The following is a 24,106-nucleotide window of genomic DNA, read 5'->3' as shown; positions in this document are numbered from 1 at the left end:
ACAGCGGACAACCCTGTCGGGTGCCCCTGCCCAAGACAAAGGGAGCCGATACCCGTCCGTTGACCACTACCTGTGCCAGCGGATTGTCATAGAGCAATTTCACCCAACCGATGAACCCCGGGCCAAAACCAAACTTCTCCAATGCTGCCCAGATGTATGGCCATTCCAGGGTATCAAACGCCATGGTAGCGTCCAATGACACCAAGATGGCCGGTTCACGAAGGAATGGCGCGCGAGCAAGGACGCCATGCAACCGCCGCAGGTTCAAAGCGGTATTGCGATGGGGTATAAAGCCGGATTGATCCTGATGAACCAGGTCGCCCACAACCCGGATCAGACGATTGGCCAGTACCTTGGCGAGGATTTTAGGTTCCGCATTTAACAAGGAGATGGGCCTGTAAGAAGCACATCGATCCCGGGGCTTCCCCTCCTTATGGATAACAACAATGGTAGCGAGACGTTGGTCAGAGGGGAGGGAGCCTGCCGCCCTAGCCTCAAGGAACATGTCCCTGAGATAAGGCGCAATAACATCTGGGCGCAACTTGTATAATTCAATGGGGAGTCCGTTAGGACCCATGGCCTTGCCCGATGCAATCGAGCGGATGGCCAAAGCAATCTCATCTGGCGACAGGGCCGCATCCATCACTACTTTATCCTCATCGGACAAGGAGGGCAGAGCTACGTCTCGAAGCAGCAATCGAGAGTCTTCCTCCGAGCGTTCCGAGACCGGAGAGTAGACCCCGTGAAAATACTCCGCAAAGCAATCAACTATATCACCGGGGTCCGTCACACGCACACCGTCCACCCTCTCAACCTCCGGTACCACTCGACTCGCTCTCTCCTTCTTATCCAACCAAGCAATCAATTTCCCGGCCTTATCACCCATATCATACAAACGTCCCTGTTGCTCCCTGCTCATACTCCTAGCAGATTCAGTAACCAGCGCCTTGTAGTCGGCCTGCTTGAGCTCCAAGATATGCAATCTGTCATCCGTTACACCTTGCTCCAACTCACTCTCCAACTCAGCAATCTCATTTTCTAGCCGAACAACCTCCTGCGCCGCGCATTTTTTGGTGGAGGAAATGAGAGATAGGGCCTGTCCCCTGAGCACCGTTTTAAAGGCCTCCCAAAGGGAGATGGCGGAAGACACCGACCCCACGTTGTCCTTAAAGTAATGTTCCAGAGACTTGACCAAGTCTGCACGAATCGTGGGGTTTCGTAGGTACCAGGGGTTGATCGGCGCCACCCTCCCCTCCGCCCCCAGGGCGATATCTAGGTGCAACAAAAGGGGGGAGTGATCTGATATACCGCGTGCCAAGTGTCTCACCTCCCCGATCATCCCAGCTTGGGCCGCAGGAACTAGCATATAGTCAAGCCTCGAAAGACTACCATGGGCCCCAGAATGGAAGGTATACTGCGCCTGCCCAGGGTGTTTCAACCGCCAGCAATCTATCAGTCCCAGGGCATCCAGAAAACCCCCCAGCCAACTCTGGGCCCGAGGGAGGTCCCTAGGGGGGTATCGATCCTCAACTCCGGAAACAACAGCGTTAAAATCCCCCCCCAGGACCACCACCCCCCCCGGGAGCCCAAGCAGCAGACGTCCCAAATCAGCGTAGGTGGCCGTCTGCAGGCCCGGCGGGACATAGACCGTGACCAGCGTAATCAACCTACCCTCCCACCTCCCCACCAGCGCAGCGTAGCGCCCTCTGTCGTCGTGGATCACCTCATCCACCACTAACGGGAGAGAGGTCCTGACCAAAATGCCCACTCCCCTCGAGCCAGAGGTGAAACCAGAATGGGCCAGAAGGCAATACCCTCGTCTGTTCATGGCATGGAAAGAGTTCCCTATGAGGTGTGTTTCCTGCAGGAACACAATGTCTGGCGAGATACGTTTCAGAAACTGCAGGACTACCCCCTGCTTTATCCTGTCCCCCAGCCCATTCACATTCCAGGAAAGAAGCTTCAGCCCCCTACCCCCCATCCCTCCCAGCACAGAACATCCCCCTCCCGGGTGGCACAATCATAGTAGAACAGCATGAAATATTATCCCGCCTTGTGAAACAAACAAACAATCCCCAACCCCGTCTCATCAACCCCAACAAAACTCCCCCCTCCCTGCACCCCTGCGTGAGCCCAAACAGCCCCCCCAACCTGCAGTGTGCCTGTCGCCCCATTATAAAATTCACTAAAAGAAGGACAAAAAAAGGAACCCCAGAAGGAGGAAAGGGCCCCAGCAAGCCCCCCGCAACCTCCAAACACCACGGGCAAAGTGTCAACAACTGGAGTCCGGTGCAGCCACAGGCGCAAAACGTTACCAAAGCAGTCCAGCGCCAGAATCACAGTTCCATTCCTACTCCGGCGAACCTTCTCCGCTCTCCGTCATCCGCCCCTCCGGCTCCCGACTTTTGGGCAGGGCATCCAGCCACTCTCCCACCGCCTCCGGCCGGTCGAAGAAGTGTGAGCGACCATCTAGCTCGACTCGCAGCCTAGCCGGGAAGAGCATCGCATACTTGAAGTCCATGTCTCTCAAGCGCCGTTTGATGGCCGAGAAACCCATCCGTTGCTTTTGAACCGCTTGCGTAAAGTCTGGGTAAAAGCTAACATTAGAGTTCTCAAATCGTAATGGCCCCGCCACCCTCGACGCCTGCAGGATAGCGTCTCTATCCCGAAAATTAAAAAGTCGGGCAATGATCGGCCGCGGGGGGGCACCCACCTTAGGCGCACCCCCTGGAACCCTGTGGGCCCGTTCCACGGCAAAGAATTTGCTCAGCCCTTTGGGTGCTAGATGAGTCACCACTAGATCCTCCACAAAGAGGTCCACAGCAGACTCCTCCGATCGTTCGGGCACGCCGATAATGCGGACGTTGTTCCGCCTGGCCCTGCCTTCAGAGTCCTCGAGGCGACGCTCGGTCAGGTCGCTTGCGAGCTGCAACCTCCGCACCGTCGTCTGCAAAGCGGCCACATCCACCGTTAGGCTCGACGCCGCTTGGGCCAACGAGTCGACCCGGTCGTTGGTTTTCGACAGGTCTGCTCTGACCAAGGTGACATCGATCAGCACCGAGTCCAACTTGTTGGCCAGAGTATCCAGTTGCTGGTTCACGGTCACCTTCATCTCCTCGATGGCCCCCATGACATCCAGCAGAGTCAATTCGGGTGATGCGCCCGAGGCCTCCTTAGGCGGCTCAGGCGATTTACGTGATCCACTAGGGGATCCCTTTGGCTGAGCATAGCGGTCCATATTGTTGGCCTGAGAATAGGCTCCCCTCCGGGTAGATTTGGGTTTTAGCTTGTCGCCATCCACTCTTGGCGTCATCGTTGGCGATCAGCAAGGTCAGCACCCTCCAGCACCCGGAGGAAGGCCCGGGGATCCGGGCCGCTAGCTGATGTCCAGGCTTGGCACTCCGCACTCGGTGCAGCTCTCCCGATGTCTCCTCAACAGTTTCGGTCGGTCAACTCGAAACCGAAAGTGAAAGTACGAGTTCCAGGGCAGGCCCGGCCTGGCATGCCGCTGTTGTTCACTTTGCAGCCGGGCACCTCACCAACCCGAGTCCGGGACCAAAGCCGGAGAAGGCCGCAAACTTCAGGTCGCCAAAAAACCAGGTTCCCGGAGTCCAATTTCGATTTGGAAAACGAGTGGCACCTTAGCGTAAGATCATAGACAAAAGCCCGTCGAAAAAAATCAGGATTATGACAGGATAGACGTGGGAGGTTGCGGAGGCCCTCGGGAGCCACAAGCCTACGCGGCCATCTTGGTTGCGCGCTAGGCTCCTCCCCCCCTGGCTGGCATTCTTAGCTGAAATCCTGTTTGGGTGGATTGTCATGTTTCTGTGTCAGAGGGGACAGGTAGTAGTGCAGAAGAAGTCTACTCAATGGTCCTGGTTGCCTATTTCTGGAACAGTTGTTTCATCAATAAACACAACATTTTCCTGAAGTCTTGAATCAATACAAGCAGGATCTGAACCTTTTTGCATTGTGTTATATACCCACAGAGTCTAATGGAACATGCCAATGATCCTATTTCCTTCGTGTGGGAGGGGCAATATGATGACTTACATCTGCATGGACATTTTATCCCTAAATCTGACAACTGCACCAGCCGTGTTACTCTTCCTGTTCTAACAAGATCAACAGATCATTCCTCCACCAGATCAGCAGATCATGCCCCTGCTATTCATCTTGCTTCTGTCACATGTGGAATGGTCTGCAAAGTTGTAAAAGGTAGCAACTTTATGGGACAGAGTGAATGCAATGTATTTGTTCCTAAACTCAGTGACTTGATTCCCTTTCCAGTGTTTATTCAAGTTGAGATTGCAGTAACAATCTTTACCCCTGTTTTTTACGTACAGTGGTACATCAGATCAAAGTGGAACTGATGTCTGACATAAGATATTTTGCTACACAACTTCCTTTCCTGTGTAGGATACAGATTAGAGACTTCAAGGAGGCCACTTGATTCCTTGCTGTTTACATTCCAATCTACTGGATGAGTCTTGACTTGAATGAGAGCCACTGTGCCACTAGAGCATTGGAGAAGGTAGCAAATTCCACAGCTAATGCTCTTGAGCTTACAACTACTAAGTTAGTGGGTCAGTGAACAATGATCCTATAAAATAGAAAAGCCCTTGACTTTATGCTGGCTGTTAGGGGTGGCATACGTGATATGAAGGGAGCGGAAGACAAAGTATCAAAGACTTACACATCATTGATGATAGCTTTGGGATTAAATGGTGGGACGTCAAGTGATGGGTAAAAAGCATTTTAAAAGATGGCATTCGAAAATATTATGTTTTCCTTAATTATCGAGACAAAACAGCACAGACCTTTCCAGACTTTATTCGGGACACCTGACACAGAGTTTGTCACTTCAGCCCTGTTTCCAACTGTCCAGTTTACATTAACTTTTCCCCTAACCAACTTCAGTTCACGATCTCATGGGTGAGTGCAGGCACCGCATGGATGTTTTCCACTCGTCGCCATTATGATCACCTTAATTAACGAGCCAAAACAGCGCGACCTTTTGAGGACTTTATTTAGGACACCCGCCTCAGTGCTTGTCCCTTCAGCCCTATTTCCAACTGCCCTATATACATTCCATTTTCCCCTATCCTTCCTGTGCCAATATTCCATTACCTCACAGTTCATGTTACATCATTACAAATACTACAAGTGATTTGATCATTATTATTGCTCTTCTTAGTATCTAGGGGGTCGATTACGATGGCGGATGGAAAAGCATTCCGACCGCCGTTCCCCAAAACTCTGCCGGAATTGTCCGGAAAAAGCTGAGAATGCATCTGCGGTGGACACAATTGCAGCAGAAAGACCCAAAAATGCAGATCGACCTGTGGAATGACTGCAAGTGAAATTATGATACGATGGCGGAGCTAGCGGAAAGATCAGTTGTTCCCGACCGCCACGCTCACGCAAAATGATGAATGGTAGATCCGGCGGAAGGACCATTGCATTCAGACCACCACTGTGGTCGTGCGGAATGAAGAATGGCGGTCAAAAGCAACCACTCAACAAGGCTACCAAGTGTGGCTGTTTTTCTGGCCCAGCCTCCAAAAACATCTGACACACCCCAATGACACATCCCCATGGCACTAAAAAATACAAATCCCAGGTCAACCCAGATAACACACCTGACATGAATCCTCCATTTTGACCCACCCACATAGCTGAGTATAAAACCAAACCCTTCCCAGCCCAGAATCCTTTGCACAACTCCTGAACTGAAGGGCCAAACACCACAGCACAAAGGAGAGGCAAATCAGCACACATCACACCATTGCAACCACCCACACCCCACATTCCACACACATCACCACCACCACCTTCACACCTTCACTTTTCACCCATTTACACATCACACACCATGGCACAGAAGAAAATTGCAAAATTCACTGACAATGAGTTGTCAATCATGGTAGATGAGATAATCAGAGTAGAACCACATTTGTTTGGGAGCATGGTCCACCAGTAGACAGAAAAACTCAAATGTGGGAAAGGATAGTCAACAAAGTCAATGCATAGAGACCACCCCGCGCACCCTGCGTGACATCAAGAAGAGGTGGCATGACCTCAAGAGCAGGGTGATAGAGCGTGCCAACAAGAACAATGAGCTGGCTCAGAGGACTGGCGGTGGCCCTCCCATTCCACCACTAACATTCACCAAATGGTAGGAGAAGGTGCTTGCCATACTGCATCCAGAGAGTCTCACAGGAATACCCAGGGGAGTGGAGGCTGGTAAGTACCAACAAATGTCTCCCATTACACTGCTATGTACTGTCTTGCACATCTAGAATGGTACACTTCCTAGACCTAAATACACTTACGTAGAACACACTCTTCCCAACACAGGTCTCATATATCTAACATTTCCTTCATCTGAATCAGCTCAAAGGTAGCTAGAAATATTCCCATGGGGGCATGTGTACAGTCAGCCAGTACTACAACTCCCACCAGACCCCCTTGTCCCACAGCTGAGCAGGATGGAGAACTCCGCCCCCCCACCCAGAACCATGTGGCTGCCATTTCGTTGTTCTCATCAAACTTACAGGTAGGTAGCCATCTCAACAGGGAGGGGTGTTTGTGAGTAGGCAGCCAGCACTCCAACTCCCACCAGGTACCCTTGTCCCACAGCTGAGCAGGATGGAGCCCTCCCCACGCCCAGAACCACGTGGCAGCCATTTAATTGTTCTCATCAAACTTACAGGTAGGTAGCCATCTTAACAGGGAGGTGTGTTTGTGTGGAGGAAGCCAGCACTACAACTCCCACCAGGCACCCTTGTCCCACAGCTGAGCAAGATGGAGCCCTCTCCACACCCAGAACCATGTGGCAGCCATTTCATTGTTCCCATCAAACACAGGGGTGTAACACAGGCCCCCGCAGCCCCTGCAGTGCAAGGGGGCCCCAAGCTCCAGGTTGCCCCCTCGGCACTGCACTGTGGCCAGAGAGCTCCTGATTGAGCCTGGAGGGGGCCCCTCTTCGTACCGTGCAGGGAGGCCCTCTCGATTTTCGTTACGTCAGTGATCAAACATACAGGTAGGTAGCTATCTTAACAGGGAGGGGTGTTTGTGGTTAGGAAGTCAGCACACCAACTCCCACCAGGCACCCTTGTCCCACAGCTGAGCAGGATGGAACACTACCCTTACCCAGAACTATGGGGCAGCCATTTCATTGCACTCCTCAAACTAATGGGTAGGTTGCCTTCTCATGCTCTCTTGTCCCACAGATGAGCAGGATTGAGCACTCCCCCCACCCAGAACCATGTGGCAGCCATTTCCCTCCACTGGGTTACCGAACAGGTAGGTAGTCAGTGCATGCCATCCTTCTCAAAATGCATGGAGCCATATTACCACACCAGCCCTCACATGTCAGCCAACTTGGCATAGATCCAAAAGCCACATCCAGTGTGCAGACAGCAAAGCGCATGTAACTGTCACAGAAACAAAACTTTGACTCACCAAGTCACATGTGAAAGCAATTCAGGGCCCAATCATGCACAGCACAGAATGCAATGTGTAAGTGCCATGGTGTCAGAGCATGAAGGCCCATATGAACACAAAACATGCATGGTCAATCTGACAAACAGAGTAAAGTACATGAGATGAAAAAGATATGCATAACATTCCAACGGCTAGTTCTTGCTTATCTGAAATTGATTCCATGAAGAGTAAACAAAAAAGATGCATCTTCAAAAGTTGATGTTCCGCAAGTTGGTAGATAATGACATGTCCTTGTAATCACACAATCTGTACATGGCACATGGTTTCAATTTACATGTCAAACCATGGACAAGTAATGTATATAGTTCAACATCATGTCATGATGCTCATTCTCTTTCAGCCATACCAAGTGATTGCAATGTAAAGTGTTTGGTGTATCAAATGTAACATCCAAAAGTCTAACGCCAAGCTTGTGGAGTGAACTTAAATGACCATTTAACCTCTGTTCAACTGGAGATCCACAAGCAACTACAGCAGAAAACACAACCAACCTGCAGAGCCTGCCCCCCCCCCCCAAGAACGTGAACTCTCTGATGCAGACTGCCTACGTTTCTCGGATGAGGAGCAACAACCTGGCCCCTCAGGACTGCCAGGGAGCACCAAGTCTCAGGACCTCATTGTCCCCACCACCACCACAGTGACAACAACAGCGCTGACCCCTGTGCAGCAGCCACCACCACTATCACCACTGCTGCCTGCAACACTCTCCCTGCCTCAGTGGTTACCACCACACAATCCGAGGATGCCAGGGAGAGTGTGCGGGTGCGTCGAATCCCAACGCCCTGGTCCGTGTCAGCAGGGCAGGTGGGAGGGCAACTGGGGGACAATTCCAGGAGGACACTGAGACAGAATCCCTGGCCACCATCGCAAGAGCCCTTTGGACATATGACCAGAACCAGGGACAGGTTGGCGAGGTTGTGGAAGAAGTACGTGAGCTCCGCCTGCTGCTGAGGTCCATGGACACACGTACGGGCCAACTCGTGGACATCATGGGCCAGCTCGTGGGTGTTCTGAGGGGCAGACATGTGCTTCAAATAACAACTCAACCGCTCTCCAGTGGCCTGCATGGTGATACTCCCACTACCTCAGCTGCGGCCACAGGAGTGAGCTGCAAGAAAATGACTCCTCAGACACTGCTGAACCTGCAGCAGAACCCCCCCTGCCAAATGCAGGAAGGGACATCCGAGAAACACCACAGGAGGATCACGTGGCAAGGCACCAACCAAAGGAAAGTCGCTGAGCCAGCCATGATGGCACTTGTGTTGCCCTTGACATTGACTTTGTTAACTATCCTTACCCACTTGCCATGTTGATGGCAGGAGTCTGTTGGACTGTGTGACTACATCAATGTGGTGACTACTCTGTTTGTCTCATTTACCATCACTGACAACTCATAAATTCACTTTGCACAATTTTATAAACAATCACTTCTCTTTCACAGAAACTTATAGAAAATAAAAACTCTTTACACACCTATGTCTTTGTGTCAGTTCCATGTTTATCACAGTATGTACAATGTTAACTCCAATTCCAATGTTCCACAAGCTCTGATTGTGACGAGGCATTGATAGGGTGAAGGAACCTAGAGAGACACAAGAGAATGACATTTACTTGTCAGGTGATGCCTTAACAGCTAAAACACACCACTAGTCATCAATGTAAAAAAAAACAGCACACATAACAATGAGCAACAATATCAACATAGACATGAGGTATGTGGAAAACAATACCCTGTGCCACACACATCAGCCATTAGCACAGTGCCAACAACAGCCAGCAGTCAAAAAGATCATCTATGCCTTGCCACTACCATCAAAGCCAACAGACAATGTCACTGTTGTACAATGTCACTTACACTCAAGGGAAGTAGTTGTCGATGAGCTGTTGACGCAGTTCAATACCTTCCTCTTCTCAACTATAATCGTCACTGGGCATGTGTGGATTTACAGGGGGGGGGGCATCTGCTGCTCATCATCGTCCAGGAGCAGGGGGATCTCTTTGTGCAAGGCCAGGTTGTGGAGCATGCAGCATGCAACTATGATCTGACACACCTTTTGGGGAGAGTAGAGTAGTGCACCTCAGCTCTTGTCCACACACCAGAATCTAGACTTCAGAAGCCCAAAAACACGCTCCACTACACGACGTGTCCTCCCATGTGCATCATTGTAGCGGACTTTACCCGGGGTCCTTGGATTCCTCAGTGGGCTCAGCAACCAAGGCCGGTTGGGATACGCTGAGTCACCTAGGTGTGAGATACACAGACCAATTTTGTAATATAAACAGTAGCTGAGAACAGTATGTCACCAATACAGCACACTACTTGACTCTGCATACTCACCAACAAGCCACGCACGATCCGGATGCAGATTTTCCATCAATTGTGGGATGATGCTGTTACACAGTATGTAGGAGTCATGTGCAGAACTGGTAAATTTGGCACAGACATGGGAGATAATCATATCCGTTTGGCATACCACTTCACATTAATGGAATGGAAATGCTTCCTGTTATGGTAGATGTGCTCACGTGCCTGAGGTGGAACTAGGCCAACATGTGTGCAGTCAATGGCTCCAACCACATTGGGTATGTGTCCAAGATCATAAAAATCACCCTTCACATCTGCCAATTCATGTCTCCTTGGAAAGTGGATATAGCGGTCCTTGTAGGTGAACAATGCGAACAGGACATCACGTAGCACCATGCTGAACATAGCTTGAAACATCCCACCACCGATGTCCATCGTGTACTGAAACTAACCAGTGGCAAAGAAATGCAGGGCCGCCATCACCTTAACTGTTGATGTAAAAGCAGTTGGATAGGTTCTGTGCGGCCTCAGATGGGGCTCCAACTGACCACATAGGTCTTGATGGGTAAGGCGATCCAGACGGGGTTTCCTTATGATGTCCTCATCCTCCATGTTCGCCAGCACTGGGATCGGCCGATGCACATTTGGTCGTCTCCAACACAATATGAAAGACGACAAATGTAAATTTAGTTCCCCAATGAGATTTGTCAAACATCTTACATATTGACTGACACAGCGCCAACATTGACTGGATTGTAACAACAGCTTAATGCACAAGTCACATGCACAGACACCTTGATCTCATGTAGTCGTACATGTGGTCAGTATGTACATACTGACTACTTCCAAAACAGAATCTGACTATGTGAATGGTAAATGGTACACTCCTACACCTTGTGTTACCAGCCCTGGGTGTAGATGACACAGCACGTGGCAAACAGCAACACTGCTGACTTCTACGTAGCTGCTGTACCTGCAACCCCTTCTTGATTAAGTCGCACTGAGCACAACTTTTCTACACAATGAGCACAGTGTGTGTAAGCTGGCTGATCAACTTCAGCAATGTACACAGTGAATAGTCACATTATGTGGTCAGTCCATCCTTACTGTGGGTTGATTAGCCATCTCACACATTGACATGTTCACAAATATGAGACTCCATTACACACCAAATCTGTGTACATGCACACAAATATCATATGTGACATGTGAGGAAGTACATGCCAATGCATGTAATCATGTGCACTGACATGGCATGTGTGGGCATCAGTGAGTTAAATGTCACACTTGTATTTAACTTTGCAAACAGGTACCAGAATACATTGTAAAGGTATTGTGTTCAATAATGAAAATTGGCTAGTGCTAGCACTAAGTGTCCATAGGTGCGGTGTTATGTTTCATGTAGGTAGCCTAATATAGGCCCGGGTAATATCATACACCTTCGCCTACATTACCTCCCTTATACTACACAGTAATGAGCCTTTAGGATTGAACCTTTACCTAGTTCTAGTCCTGGGTATAGAAGGAGGGTTTTTCCTAAACAATAAAGTCATATACCTTCATCAATAGACTCACACAGTATGAATGAATATTCATAAGAGTTCTTGGAAACCAGGCAGGGGCTACACCACCTACCCCACCATATCTACGTCAAAGGTTCATCCCACACGGCATCCTCAAAATCAACAATGGCTAATATATGAGACAAGGGACAAAGAAACCCTAAATACTTCTTGTATAAATACAGCACGTCTTGCTAGGGTTGGTAGAGGGAACCGAGACTTCCAGGCCAACACACTGACCAGAGACCCTGAGGCTTCTGCATGCAGACACTCCAGCTGACAGTGGTCTAAACATCCCTTGCGGGGTGTCCAACTCGAGACCAGGACGGGCTCCTACATTCTCACACTTCGGGTAAGTTGGTTCGACTAAATCCTAGAGGGATTCTTGGCTTTACACCTACTCACATGCTAGGTACAGTTAGGTACATCTAGACAGGTATCGTAGGAGTACGTACACTTTTATCCTGAATTCTATATTCATGTATTTATTCATGCTTATTGCAAGATGGTAGAACTGTACTATCCTTTTATATTCACTGTGCTGCTAATCATATATATCTGCTACTGTCTAACGGTTGTTGCAGCACATCTATTTTACACTAGAAGAACAACTGTGCAATAAATACTTATTGTAACACGCCCAACTGTTTCTTCTGTGTAACTCTCTGAGACCGAATAAGTGAGCACGAGTGACTGAGCAAAAAGTAGTACATTGTTTCCTGAGGGATCAGGGTTGTCATGTTCTAAGATTGGCAGAAACTAATCTCTTTCCAATAAGAGGAGACACTAGTTGCACTGTGAGCTAGCTAATGCAAACAGGCTAACATTTCTCAGTGGGGGTGCTCAGAGTCAGTCTGCCACCAAACTCACAGTTTCTGTTATCCGGAACGCGCAGGTCCTGTATGGGTAATATAGGAACTACACAACATGGCCCCACCCACATTGGTTGGGTACTTATTTAACATTAGAATCTGAGTAGTTCAGTCTTGCTATTCTCAGAGACCCCTACTCACAAAACACCAGAGACGTCTGGAGTGGGTGGGCACAAACTCCTTTGTTTACCACAAGAAGCCGCTCCTAGTGTGATAACCCAAACGAGTTACAGGAACGTCGTAGGTGTGGGCATCTCACAAAAAGTTACGGACTGGTCTCACACACCACCTGGTGTCATGCTTCATCATTGACCAGTCCTCGCCCTCTAAAACCTTCGTTTGATAGAGGGCGGGCATACACTTGACGACAAGGATGCACTTACTAAATGGTTAAGTGGGGGCCCGTGAGACTGTGAGTGGGGTTAAAAATCATTATAGTGGTCAAAAGTGATTTTTAATGTGATTGACAACTATATGATATTAAAAATTATGTGTGACGGTGTATGGGGTATTTAGTGTCCCCTAACCGTCCTATGTGTGGTCAACATGTTTCTGCCATAATGGCCCTGTTGGGTCCGTGGCATTCATCAGGACCAAAGTATAAATGAGGGCTCCGTTCTTACCAGGTGTTGGTAAGATACTACCACTGTGTGAGTGTAGCATAGGCCACACTTCACTTCCTATGGTGCTTCCAATGGTGAAGCCTATGAGAAAAAGTGAGAAAACAGGATTCATTTAAACCTTGTTGAGTAGAACGTACCTGTAAACGAAAAGAGAAAAGGAATACAATGCATGCATTGAACTCTAAGAGTGAATAAAGTGTTTGTGACTTTGTGACACTCTATTTGTGTACACTTTTGTGAGCAATTTCAGCCTGGGAGCAGTAAATGCTGCTACCAAACTTACCCTAATTGGTTGGACAACTTGTCCCAAGGGGGGAAGAGGGACGGGGGAAATCCACCGTTATGTTACTTCTGTTGAAAGAAAAGCACATAGCCTAGTTCTTAATCCAAATTTCAGGGAAAAATGACACACAGACAGAGAGAAGGTCTATCATTTGAGCGAATCCCCAACAGAATTGAAGGGAACATTGGAAGTAACTTGCTTGTATAGTGAAAGTTAATCATTACTACACACGCATACTTCTTAGTCATTCGCATCATCCACACTCTTACTGTAACACGGAGAAACTGAAAAAAGATGTACAAAAATTCAGCAAAGAAACAGTCTATCCATACGTGACGGATGAACATTACAATAAACCAATCCCACAACAATTAGGGAGGAAACAACGCTTCCGACCGACGCCCCAGAACTGGACATTCAGCTCTGGAGAAGAGAGAAGTGACACCAGCAGTGATGAAGACTCGGGACCACATTATGGAAAACCGTCTGGGTACCAACCCCTGATGCAGGTACCTCAACAACAACCACCCCAACCTCCCCCCTTTGGCTTTTGGCAACAGCCCTATTTTCCACCGGGCTTTGGTTATCATCCAGGCCCACCGCCTTTTTTATTCCAGGGCAGAGGCAGAGGGCGGGGCAGACAAAAAAGAAGAAACACAAGGGTCCAGTGGGCAGACCAACAACCACCGCAAGGAGTAACAACCAGGAGCAGAGGGAGAACGGAGATGCCCTCAACAAGCAGGGATTAACCAATATCGTTAACATCAGCACACACATCCTAACTCCTGATGAAGAAACCATTCTTAACAAAGGTTTAGGTTTCGTCCCCACTCCTAAAAATGACCCCTTCACTCTTAATATGGAATTGGCCCAGTTTTTTCGAAAACTTAAGCTTCGAGACTTCTTCGGAGACACGAAACGAAAAGAGAAAAGGAATACAATGCATGCATTGAACTCTAAGAGTGAATAAAGTGTTTGTGACACTCTATTTGTGTACACTTTTGTGAGCAATTTCAGCCTGGGAGCAGTAAATGCTGCTACCAAACTTACCCTAATTGGTTGGACAACTTGTCCCAAGGGGGGAAGAGGGACGGGGGAAATCCACCGTTATGTTACTTCTGTTGAAAGAAAAGCACATAGCCTAGTTCTTAATCCAAACTTCAGGGAAAAATGACACACAGACAGAGAGAAGGTCTATCATTTGAGCGAATCCCCAACAGAATTGAAGGGAACATTGGAAGTAACTTGCTTGTATAGTGAAAGTTAATCATTACTACACACGCATACTTCTTAGTCATTCGCATCATCCACACTCTTACTGTAACACGGAGAAACTGAAAAAAGATGTACAAAAATTCAGCATAGAAACAGTCTATCCATACGTGACGGATGAACATTACAATAAACCAATCCCACAACAATTAGGGAGGAAACAACGCTTCCGACCGACGCCCCAGAACTGGACATTCAGCTCTGGAGAAGAGAGAAGTGACACCAGCAGTGATGAAGACTCGGGACCACATTATGGAAAACCGTCTGGGTACCAACCCCTGATGCAGGTACCTCAACAACAACCACCCCAACCTCCCCCCTTTGGCTTTTGGCAACAGCCCTATTTTCCACCGGGCTTTGGTTATCATCCAGGCCCACCGCCTTTTTTATTCCAGGGCAGAGGCAGAGGGCGGGGCAGACAAAAAAGAAGAAACACAAGGGTCCAGTGGGCAGACCAACAACCACCGCAAGGAGTAACAACCAGGAGCAGAGGGAGAACGGAGATGCCCTCAACAAGCAGGGATTAACCAATATCGTTAACATCAGCACACACATCCTAACTCCTGATGAAGAAACCATTCTTAACAAAGGTTTAGGTTTCGTCCCCACTCCTAAAAATGACCCCTTCACTCTTAATATGGAATTGGCCCAGTTTTTTCGAAAACTTAAGCTTCGAGACTTCTTCGGAGACACGAAACGAAAAGAGAAAAGGAATACAATGCATGCATTGAACTCTAAGAGTGAATAAAGTGTTTGTGACACTCTATTTGTGTACACTTTTGTGAGCAATTTCAGCCTGGGAGCAGTAAATGCTGCTACCAAACTTACCCTAATTGGTTGGACAACTTGTCCCAAGGGGGGAAGAGGGACGGGGGAAATCCACCGTTATGTTACTTCTGTTGAAAGAAAAGCACATAGCCTAGTTCTTAATCCAAACTTCAGGGAAAAATGACACACAGACAGAGAGAAGGTCTATCATTTGAGCGAATCCCCAACAGAATTGAAGGGAACATTGGAAGTAACTTGCTTGTATAGTGAAAGTTAATCATTACTACACACGCATACTTCTTAGTCATTCGCATCATCCACACTCTTACTGTAACACGGAGAAACTGAAAAAAGATGTACAAAAATTCAGCATAGAAACAGTCTATCCATACGTGACGGATGAACATTACAATAAACCAATCCCACAACAATTAGGGAGGAAACAACGCTTCCGACCGACGCCCCAGAACTGGACATTCAGCTCTGGAGAAGAGAGAAGTGACACCAGCAGTGATGAAGACTCGGGACCACATTATGGAAAACCGTCTGGGTACCAACCCCTGATGCAGGTACCTCAACAACAACCACCCCAACCTCCCCCCTTTGGCTTTTGGCAACAGCCCTATTTTCCACCGGGCTTTGGTTATCATCCAGGCCCACCGCCTTTTTTATTCCAGGGCAGAGGCAGAGGGCGGGGCAGACAAAAAAGAAGAAACACAAGGGTCCAGTGGGCAGACCAACAACCACCGCAAGGAGTAACAACCAGGAGCAGAGGGAGAACGGAGATGCCCTCAACAAGCAGGGATTAACCAATATCGTTAACATCAGCACACACATCCTAACTCCTGATGAAGAAACCATTCTTAACAAAGGTTTAGGTTTCGTCCCCACTCCTAAAAATGACCCCTTCACTCTTAATATGGAATTGGCCCAGATTTTTCGAAAACTTAAGCTTCGAGACTTCTTCGGAGACACGACAGAAACTGATGAGGATAAGAGGAAATCTACCGGGTTGCGCAAAAAGTCCACCTTCCAACCCCCAAACCAGAACATTTTGTGCCAAATACTGACATTCGAACAGGCAGTGCTCAGTGATATAGAAAATATTGACTTCCTTAACACCAAAGGGTTTAATAACCTCTCAGGGAAGGAACGGACGGCCCTACTAGCACTTAAAAACAACCAGGATATCGTTATTAAACCAGCAGATAAGGGGGGCGCGATTGTCCTGATGGACCTCACGACGTACCGAGATGAGTGTATGAGACTGCTAGCAGATACGAACAGCTATGCAACACACCAAACGGACCCCACGGGCCCAATCAAGATCAAAATCAAGAACATGGTGGAAGAAGCCCTAGGTAACAACTGGATAACGAAGCAAGAAGCTGAGTTCTTAATTAACGAGGAACCTAGGATGCCGCGCTTCTACATCCTACCCAAGATCCACAAGGGACGCATGCCACCGCCAGGCAGACCAATCGTCTCAGGCATCGGATCGGTGCTAGAACCTTTGTCCCAATTTTGCGATTGGTTCCTACGGCCCATTGTCAAGGAAACACAATCATACCTTAAGGACACAAAAGATGTCCTATGCCTCCTAAGAGATTTGGAGGTTGATACCACAAATGACTGGCTTATAACGATGGACATCGAAGCCCTGTACACAAGTATTCCGCAACGACGAACATTGGAGGTTGTAGAAAACATCATCTTGCGCAGGGAGTGGGATTTTGTTACCCCCCAACACTTTATCATGGAATGCGCTGAACTGGCCCTTACAGAAAACTTCTTTGAATTCGAACAGGTCATCTACCACCAAATAACAGGCACTTCGATGGGGAGCACATTCGCTCCCAGCTTGGCCTGTTTATACGTCCAGCAATTTGAAGATGATTTCATCAACAATGCAGTGAACCCATTTCAAAACCACATAAAGATTTGGAAACGTTACATAGATGACGTCTTGATTGTATGGAATGGAACAGAAGAGAACGCTACAGCCTTCGTCCACTGGGTCAACCTACAAGATAGCCATCTTAAATTTACTCATACCATCAATAAAAACCACGCAATCTTTCTGGACCTGGATATAACACTCACAAGTGAGGGGATAACAACTAAGGTTCATAACAAACCCACCGACAGAAATAGCCTACTCTTGTATGAGAGTTATCATCCTAAAGCCCTCAAACAGAATTTACCTGTTGGTCAGTTCCTCCGTATCAGGAGAAACTGTTCCGAGAAAGAAACTTACACAGAGCAGGCAGAACAACTCGAGAAGAAACTGATTGAACGCCATTATCCAAGAAAACTGGTGAAGAAGGCTAACAAAAGAGCCAGAAACAACCCAAGGGAGGCACTTTTGGAAAACGTGGAAAAAGACAAAACCAACAGACCAGTCTGCGTCACCACTTTCACCCCAATTTCAAACTCAGTTCAGAAAATCATTCAAAAAAGATGGCACATACTCAACAGCACTGGAAAACATTGGGAACCGCCACTGTTCGCGTACAAACGGAATAAAAATCTCCGAGATGAACTAGTCCATGCCCAGATGACCACTAATGAGAACACAGAACAACTTAGACTCTGGGATCAACCACCCGTGGTTGGCCATTTCTCCTGCGGCGGATGCCAATCATGTAATCTTACAAAGAACACTAAGTCAGTGGACATTGGAACAAACAAACCTTGGCAACTCAAATCGTTCAGCAACTGTAACACGGATAATGTGATATATTTACTAACATGCCCTTGCCAACTTCAATACGTGGGGATGACTACAAGGAAAGTAAGAATTCGAATCAATGAGCACCGTAGCACAATCAGGTGCAAAAAAACGAACACCAAGTTAACACGACATTTTACTGAGAAAAACCACACAGACTCAGACCTACAGTGGACTATCCTGGAGGTCATGAAGAAAAAGAAATTTGATCTCACAAAGGCTCTCCATGTGAGGGAACAACGTTGGGTGTATCGCCTACGCTCTCATGAAAAAGGTCTCAATGATAACATTCCATGGCTGCAGTTAACCAATTGATGAAAGGAGATATAATTCGGACAGTAGAACAACCATACACAATGGTTCCCTTTTCCATTTCCTTTCTTGACCCGGTTTTAATATACAATACTAACTGCACATTTGGATATATAAGTTTATCACGACACTATAGCCTTGTAGTATCACGATACATCACCATACATAGGTTTAAAAGCGGCTGGTGATAGCCATATGTAGCAACGCTGCCGCTACATTAACAGACACTGTACATAGTTTTATTACACGTTGAAGTAGAAAGCAAGACGTGTCTCAGAAAAGATAAAACTTTTGAACTCTTCAGTGCTTGAGCCCCTTTTAATAACATACCACTCTGTATTAATCCGTATGTGCCACCAACTATTCCTTTAAAAAATCAGGACACTATTGTATGCACTCTTTAAATAATCTATTACCAACCTGCATTCAATACACGAGCAATCTAGAAATCAACAGACACTATGCATAGCTCTATTGCACGTTGAGGTAGCAAGAAAAACGTGTCTCAAAAACTTTTGAACTCTCCAGTGCTTGAGCCCTGTTTATAACATACACCTCTGTATTAATCCGTTTGTGCCACCACCTTTTCTTACAAACCGGGACACTATTGAATGCACTCTTTTAATAATTTGTTATTAACCTGTATTCAATATAAGGGCAACCAAGTAATCAAGGTTGCTTAAGCATCAATGGCGTCGCGATGTCAACATATGACGCGTTTTCATATACTTTCAGTATTCCCATTTAATTAAACACAAGGTTACGACACCCCTCGCCGAGCCAGCCTCATCTCCAATGAAATCGCCTCTATCTTATGTACCTCGCCAGACAGGCTTTAGCGCGCCCTAAGAACGGCGTCCTTTTCCGATCCTTCGTTTCCTATAGGACGGCTTACACACACCCCCAGGCTCTCCACCAATGAGTCTCTTTCTCTCTTCTACGCGACCTCCGCCATCTTGACTACAGGCTCGGTGCTCTACTGACACCGGGAACCCCGCACCTGTTTTCTGCTCCCAGTCTAATTAATACAATTACACCGCGTATTTAAGGCGGCGCCCGCTAACTCCGGTCCTCACACTCGGGAGGTTCGAGCGGACGCATAGGACACAGGCATATTCTTCTCCGTGTTACAGTAAGAGTGTGGATGATGCGAATGACTAAGAAGTATGCGTGTGTAGTAATGATTAACTTTCACTATACAAACAAGTTACTTCCAATGTTCCCTTCAATTCTGTTGGGGATTCGCTCAAATGATAGACCTTCTCTCTGTCTGTGTGTCATTTTTCCCTGAAGTTTGGATTAAGAACTAGGCTATGTGCTTTTCTTTCAACAGAAGTAACATAACGGTGGATTTCCCCCGTCCCTCTTCCCCCCTTGGGACAAGTTGTCCAACCAATTAGGGTAAGTTTGGTAGCAGCATTTACTGCTCCCAGGCTGAAATTGCTCACAAATGTGTACACAAATAGAGTGTCACAAAGTCACAAACACTTTATTCACTCTTAGAGTTCAATGCATGCATTGTATTCCTTTTCTCTTTTCGTTTACAGGTACGTTCTACTCAACAAGGTTTAAATGAATCCTGTTTTCTCACTTTTTCTCATAGGCTTCACCATTGGAAGCACCATAGGAAGTGAAGTGTGGCCTATGCTACACTCACACAGTGGTAGTATCTTACCAACACCTGGTAAGAACGGAGCCCTCATTTATACTTTGGTCCTGATGAATGCCACGGACCCAACAGGGCCATTATGGCAGAAACATGTTGACCACACATAGGACGGTTAGGGGACACTAAATACCCCATACACCGTCACACATAATTTTTAATATCATATAATTGTCAATCACATTAAAAATCACTTTTGACCACTATAATGACTTTTAACCCCACTCACAGTCTCACGGGCCCCCACTTAACCATTTAGAAAGTGCATCCTTGTCGTCAAGTGTATGCCCGCCCTCTATCAAACGAAGGTTTTAGAGGGCAAGGACTGGTCAATGATGAAGCATGACACCAGGTGGTGTGTGAGACCAGTCCGTAACTTTTTGTGAGATGCCCACACCTACGACGTTCCTGTAACTCGTTTGGGTTATCACACTAGGAGCGGCTTCTTGTGGTAAACAGTTATAGTGGAGGTTTGCCAGCTCCTAGAACCCCTGTGCCTCTAGTTCCCTCCTCCACAGATCCAGTGGAGACTTTTTGTGTGTTAACCTGGGCACAAACTCCGCCACAGCTGTATAGGCAAAAAAATCCTATTTATTGGCTGCTGGTTAATCAAGCTTGAGGGACTCAGTGTTCCTAAAATGTGCGATAAAACCTTATCTTAATACGGTTGAACAAACTTCTTTGTTACAAAGATGACTGAGGACGAAGATAACCCAGGAGGGAATCTGCAGCTCTCAACAGGAGAAAAAGATTTAAATGCAATTTAAATTGCACCTAAATTCAGGCATACAATCACCATGAAGCTATTAGAAAATGGTTTATCAGCTAGGGGAGGCTTAGTAGCTTTTGTGATTGAGGCACACAAATCAAACAAAATCGAGGTATTCTATTCATGGGTTACATTCCCAGAAGCAGATGCGAGAACACAGACATTTCACTCCTATACAGAAGATGCACCAGTGTAATATGGTCCGTTCGAGGACATAGAGGTTCCACTCACGTACCAGGAACACCTATACTGGTTTAAAGGCACCCTACCCCACGTAAGATTAGGCCCGCTCGGAGGAGAGGGAGCAACAAGGGCCAATATTAGCGGCCTACACAACACATCCTGACATTGAAACAATGCCACAGGCAGACTTACTCATACAACACAAAGAATTAATTAAAATGTACAGAAACCTTACGCAATTCGTCATGAGGACTTTCTATTTATTTTTTTATTATTTTATAGTTTTATAGAGCATGGATCAGACCCGTGAGGGTATCAGAGCACTTTACAGGATTGAAGGGGGGGGGGAAATAAAGCATAAGGATGGGAGGGATCAGATTGGGAGAGAAAGGGATACAGGAGGAGCATGCAGTTTAAAGTCCAAGCTACATGAGGGAGAAAAATTGAAGCATGCAGATAAAATGAAAAGGTTTCCAATCCACGAGGTGCACCATAGCTGAGGTCGAAGCTACATGTGGGATAAAAAATTAGAGCAGGTAGTTATAAAGTACAAGAGGCGCGCAGTCACAGCTCATGGGGGGATGCCCAGGAGTCCAGAAAGATGTGTCATCTATGGAGGCCGTGGATAATTCCGAGGTGGCGGGTGGAAACAAGTCTATGAGATGATTGTAAAGAGTTTGTTAGATGAGGTATTTTCCCTTTAAGAAAGTTGCAACTAATGGAACTCAATCTAAGGGTACAGCAACTAAAATCACACCACAAACATTACACGCGGTAATGGGCAAAATGCCCACGAAACGTGAACAAATGACATTCTGGGTAGCTCAGAAAATAACTCCGCTCGAACGATGACGGAGCAGAGCCGACTCTGAACATGGGGATGAAGTTACTAAATAACTATGACCAGGTAGCAGCCATAATACTAGCTAATAATAAAGGGGAAGTAGCTTCAATGGCAATCCGCCAACGCATAAGGGAGTTCAGTCCGTTAGAACACAAACTACCCAAAATAATTGAAACTGCATATGCAGAATTAGGCAGAGACAGTTTGGGTGGGAAAGCCTTAAAACCACAACTGATGGGCAGTCCCGAAAAGGGCACTTCCAAGCAGACACCTGCTTCTTCATAAAAGAAGTGGGATAATAAAAAACAACAACATTTTAAGGGAAACATCTGAATCCCAAGGTAGATCTCCTCCACAGGAGCCCTCTGAAAAGAAGTACAACCTTTGGAATAGGGATAATATTAGGAAACCTGACAGGTATCAGGATACTGATACATGTTGGTCTCTTTCCTTTCAGGGCTCGATGAAAAACTCAGAGAGAGAAGGATGGTCAGAACAGAAAGAAGAGCGTACAAAGTCCGGAGACAAGCAGCACTCTCAAGACTATACTTCCAAAAAATAAGAAAAGCCAAAATCAAAACCTCAATTTAAGAAGAAAAAAGTTGCAGGTCTGAAGATCAGACATGTCCAGAATTCTGAGGATGGAGCTTCAGAATGGGGAATGGGCTCTCGCGATGCTAGACAGTGCGGCAGAAGTAACAATAGCTCGCCAGAACCTGATGGAATTTCTGGTGTCAGCGGACTTGAATGATAACATCACGGTGGAAACACCAGATACAAGGGTGAGCGTCCCACATAAGTTACATGAAATGGCGGGGGACAAGCCCAGGAAAGTTAAAGGTCTCTTTTGGGAAAATCTGTCAACTGGTTTTGACATCCTATTAGCAGAACAAGATTGGCGGCCAGCATTTGGAATGGAGTGCCCTAGGAGAGAAACAGTAATTTTTCCAGCATTCGCTGACCTTGCTCCCCTAGCTCTTAAACATGCATATGCATGGGAGTGGGCAGTTGCCCTAGCTCCAGCATTGTACAAAAAAATCATGCCGGGTGGGATGAGGATTCAACCCACCACGTGTTCCCATTAAAAGTTTCACCAAATGCACAGAGGCAATACCCAATTAAGCAAGAAGCTAAAAAACAAGTCATGGAGATCTTGGATCAACTTGAATACCAAGGGGTGATTGAAACATGCACCTTACTAATGAACAATCCTTTGTTTCCTGTCATGAAACCTGACAATACATATTGTCTACTTTTAGATTACAGACATCTAAACACTTGCACACTGAGATACGCTGTCCAAAATGCCCATAGTACTGCATTAATGAATAACATTGTGCGGAAAAATACAAAACCACACTTGATATCTCAAATTGATTTTTCGGTCACAATATAGCGCCTGAAAGCAGATATTTTACCACATTCTCAGCGTTGGGGTCCCAGTGACAACTTTGTTGCCTCCTCCAGGGGTATAAGAACAACCCTGGGTTATTTTCAGCGAGAGTAACTGAGTTACTCTAAAATGAGGGAGCATTGTCCAATGTGGATGATATTTATCTAATGAACAATGACTCAAAAATGCACTTGACCAGGGTAAGCATAATTATGGGATTCGCCTCTGAGGGCTACAAGTTTAGAATATGACTTTTCAAGTGAAGGGAAAAACCTGGCAGCTAACTTTTTGGAAAGGTGTGCGCTGCTTCAACCACCAAAATCATTAAAAAATCTGCAATCAATACTTGGATTCCTAAATTTCGGCTGAACATACATTTTGGATTACACTGAGAGTAAAACCTTTCTACAACTTAATAAAACCAGACTTTTCAGTTAGACATTGGGCACAGGAATACACAAACATCCTACGTTCCCTTCAAGAAGACATGATAGCTTCCAGATACGCATAAATGTACGCAACTTAGTGATCCGAGTAATAGCGGGTCAATGCGTGTACACTTACTTAACCTTCAACAAAGGCGAAACCGTACCAATGGTTTACAAATCACACCTGTACACAAGCGCAGAAATGCGTTTCAATTCAACAGAAAAACTCCTGACAGCAGTTCAGACAGCTGTAGCAAGAGAAAGAGCCCTGGCTCAAGGGAAAAGCATAATCCTCGTCACCCCGGTACCAGCCTTAGAGGCTGTTACAAAGGCTAGCATTCTGAATGCAAAAGCCTTACATCTGAGATGGATACAATGGGCCAATTTTCTTACTGCAACAGATGTTGAATACAGATTTAATCCAGGTCTAAAAACACAAGCATTTCTGCAATACGCACAAGAACATCCTCTCCTAAACGAAATTTTGCCTCTAGAGCAGTATGAATATATTATTTACACTGACGGATCTGCGCAAATGGCCATAGGGAGTAAGCAACAATACAGCACAGCATGTGCTATAGTTAAA

Source organism: Triturus cristatus, chromosome 2_2 (genome assembly GCF_964204655.1).
Source record: "Triturus cristatus chromosome 2_2, aTriCri1.1, whole genome shotgun sequence".
NCBI lineage: Eukaryota > Metazoa > Chordata > Amphibia > Caudata > Salamandridae > Triturus > Triturus cristatus.
Note: the sequence above shows the minus strand (reverse complement) of the source record.